This window comes from Charadrius vociferus, unplaced genomic scaffold (assembly GCF_000708025.1).
Source record: "Charadrius vociferus isolate BGI_N301 unplaced genomic scaffold, ASM70802v2 scaffold722, whole genome shotgun sequence".
NCBI classification, from domain to species: Eukaryota; Metazoa; Chordata; class Aves; order Charadriiformes; family Charadriidae; genus Charadrius; species Charadrius vociferus.
In genome coordinates, this window is record NW_009647220.1 from 1,210,839 (window position 1) to 1,214,906 (window position 4,068).

The following is a 4,068-nucleotide window of genomic DNA, read 5'->3' on the forward strand; positions in this document are numbered from 1 at the left end:
GGCGGGGCGGGGGGACGGGATGGGGATGACAGCCCGTCCGGCCCCCATGATGCCCCACCGCTCCCTGCCCGCGGCGCCTTCGCTGCCCTCCGAGGTCTCTCGGGCAGATTAATCACATGAAGAGATGCGATTAATGTGTGTGCAGGCGGGAGAGGGTCAATACCGGGACTGCGCGTTGCCGCGGGCTGAGATGTTTAGCGCTAGCCCCACTTAGCAAATCAACATCACCAGTTGCCACAAAAATGTTAGTATCAGGCAGTCCCATCATTTCTGCAGGGCACTGGTGGAAGTTCTAAGGCAGTTTACTTGGATCACCCTTTGTGCAGTCATTTTCTTAAGAAAAACAACGGGAATCAGGCCATTTACTGCATCAGTCTTCACCCTGTAACTTGAATATTTTGGAGAAAGAGAGAATCCTGATAAGATTTCCCATCCTGAATTCCCCACCCAAGCCTGAATTAAGCCACCTGCAATGTTATGTTTCCATTCTTGTGTGATAGCATGTATGATCCCCCTCCTAATTCATTTTTGTAGTTCAGATGGTCTCCAAACACCTGCACTGAAATGCGTAACAAGCACTTTACCCAGCACCATACTCAGCTGTAGCAAACTTTGTAGGTATAGAATTTCTGCATGCTCACAGCTGTGATTCAGCAAAGCACTCTAGCTTATTCACCAAAACACTTTGACATGTGTTAGGTTTTTAAGCATGCACGTAGCTCCCCTTATCTCTGCATAGCTTTTTCTAGGGTACAAATGCTACTTTCCAACTTACCTTTCTTTGAGGATCAGGGCTGTTTAAGGACATGCACGCCACCTTGAAGAAAAGTGTTCCTAAACCAGAGCTAGAAGGCACCTTAACACATCTTCTTTTTGTTAATTTGCAGCAAACAAAAACTACAATTGGCTGATTAGTGGGAGACAACATGAGGGTCCTCAGCTACTCAAAGCTGAGTCTACACAAAATAAATGCCTCTCACTGCCTACAGCCAGCATCAACGGCACATGAAACTGGACAAGCAAAGGTCACTTCAGTTCCAAGTGCAGACAAAAGCAGAGCTCCTCAGAGCAGCACACCTGGCTACACAGAGGTTTTGCTGTCAGGCACCTTGGAAAAAATGAAAATCATTTAGTCACTCTTTAAAATTGCATGCTGCAGTTTTTAAGAGCAAAAACTGACTTAAGTTTTGAGTCACAAACACTAAAACCTCTAAGTTGCCATTTTCACAGCAACCTCAGCACAGCTCTTGGTAGGTATGTGTTGTTCATCCTCAAGTTAGAACTTCCTGCTTGCATAAAGTCACCTTTTTGATGAAGCACACAACAGCGGATGATATTAAATTTTAGTTTGGATATTTATGTGAAGTGTTGCTGACCAATGGTTGCATTGGGAACTGTAATGCTGACCGCTGGCATTCAAATACCCCACTCTAGCAATCCATTAACAGAGTGTTGGTTTTGCATGGAGATGATTTTAAAACATTAAAATAACAAACCTAGGAAAAGGGAAACTATGACAGCATAATAAAATACCAATGCCTACCAAATACCATGTGTATGCAAAGACACAGAAAGCCATATAATAGAAAAAAACTTCTTAAATTTTGAACATTGTCAGCCAACCATTAGATACAACAACTAGAAATAGCTTTATTTTATATCATCATTCGAACATAATCTATAGCAAACAAGGCAAACAATCCACGTAGCATTGCCAGTCTAGAGCTTTTTCCATCTGACTTCAACTTCTTGCTCTTTTAGACTTCCCAAGGGACTCGGCAAGGCACTTATTCTCTCCACATCTATGGTACTTTCCTATCCCACTGCAGTGAAGACAAATCAGCAGTTGTGATATATCAGTGATAGCTGCCATATAAATGTCTCCTGTAAAACAACACTGAACATGTAACACCACAAAGCATACTCCAGTAGGTTTGCTGTGCATGGAGAGCTCCAAGCTTTGGCATGCTGCTAAGAGGACAGTTTTTCCATCTAAGGTACAAACATCCAATATTATGAGTAGAATTAGTTCACCATAATTCACCTAACTTCAGTATTTTAAACTGGGGTACCTTTAAGCACCCTACTTTAGAAAAATTTCTCCCCAAAGATTAGGAGATGGACAGTTAGGCATGGTAGTCCAGCTACACAACCTGATAATGGTCTTCACACACGTATTAAGAATCTCTTTTTGAATGTTATTAACAGCTTTCCTGAATACTTTTAGTGATACACAATTTGTTTTCTATCGTCCTAGCCCGGGAAAGCTGTTAAGCATATGCCCAAGTTGTTCCATAGACTTATGCTTAAGGATATTAGGTATCCAAGCCTCCAGCATGGCCATGAAGCTATAGCAATACCAAAACAGCTATCCATATACACTGAATTTACATGCATCTATTCATCCTGGATCGCGGTCTCAGTTTGGGAGAGCCAGAACTGAAGTACCAAAGCTAACAGAGATACACTGGTATGCCCTAGTTCAGAAACACCACCTGTTCTTTTATATGCAAATCCAATTGCCTCAAACGTAGCAAATAAACCCACCCCACTACGGATTATTTTAAGGCTATTTGAAACTTTCCAGTAATGTGCACTTGAACTCCACAGACCACAATACAGTGCCTTTTTCTCACTCAAAGAGCTAGATCAATCAGACTTTTGCCACCTGGAATTCCATGGACCCACAAACAAACCTGAAAAATGCCACCCGAAAGGAGTTTTCTCATTTGAAACGAGTTACAGCATAAAGAAAAAGTGTTGGGTTTTCTTTGTTCCACCCTCCAAGTCTGGTCCTACCTTGCTATTTGAAGTGCAAGCAAGTTTCCATTTTATTTTACTTAATTTCACACCTTTAAAAAAAGCAATCTGACAGCAATGTTTGCAGTTGCAGCAACAAAAGTTCCACAAACAACTGACCAGAATCCATACTCTGTCAGCTATTTTAGGAATACAGAAAAAACAGAACAGCAATAACTGAACAGTCAGTTCACGTGTGGAAATTGCAACCTGCAAGCAATTTCATGTTTTCTTTAACATTTCTGCATAATCACACCAGAAAGCAATGCTCTTTAAGGGTGGCTGCTATGATTACATGCATGCCTGTAAATCTTTTATTACAGCTGGGTCCCTGGTAATGGCTTCTGAGGCTCAACTACAACAACAGCAATAAGGAATAAAACACGTTCGGGATGAAGACAGTTGACTTTACCTGGCACTGCCTTCCAAACACATGGAGAGTTTCTAAATTTCGGTCACTACCTCCAACGGGTGTCACCCCTTTCTTGGTTTAACCAACAGGTTTATTGTTTTTTAAGACAGGTAAAACAGTCCTCCCCACTCCCTCAGACTCATCAAGTGGAGAGGGCTGACTCCTTTAAATGGAGCACAGAAACTAATTTGACTTGAAAGTGTTTCAGCTAGACCAGTGGAAACAAGACTCAGATGCAAAGTTACCTAACTCAGCCCCTACTGCACATCTACAGCCAGTTGTGTAACAAACCTTAGGATGGTTTGACAGGTTTTAATCAGGCAAAATTCCCCGCTGATTTCCACGAGGGAGCTCTAATCAATCAAAAGCTGCAAGAACTGGATCCTGTTCTCTCCCTTTTAATGAAAAGGTTTATTTTGAGCTGCGAGAACCTCAGATTGTATGAACTCGACAAGTCCGTAACTCTCGCTTTAATGGCATAGGGAATTCGTCCTGTGTTTAATCTACCAATGGCAGAAATTAATCACATCAGCAGCTCTGTCTTTGGTAGCGTAAAAAAAGAGAGGGGGGAAAAGAGAGGGGGGGGAAAGAGAGGAAAAACCCTGACATAAAACAGTTTCACAAATAACGGACCTGTTCTCTAGCGGCGACCTTTGTAAGACAGCTAAAAGAAAAGAGAGCACGGGCGGTGGGAGATTCGCGGCTCTTCAAGCAAACCACATCCCCTCAGGGTAAAGGGGGAAGACCGGCGTCCCCGCTCGGCTCCCCCCCCGAAGTTGCGCCGCTCCTCGCTGCAGCCAGGCAAGCGGCCGACCGCGGCGGCTGGCGGGAAAAGGCACCCGCGACGAGTCCACAAG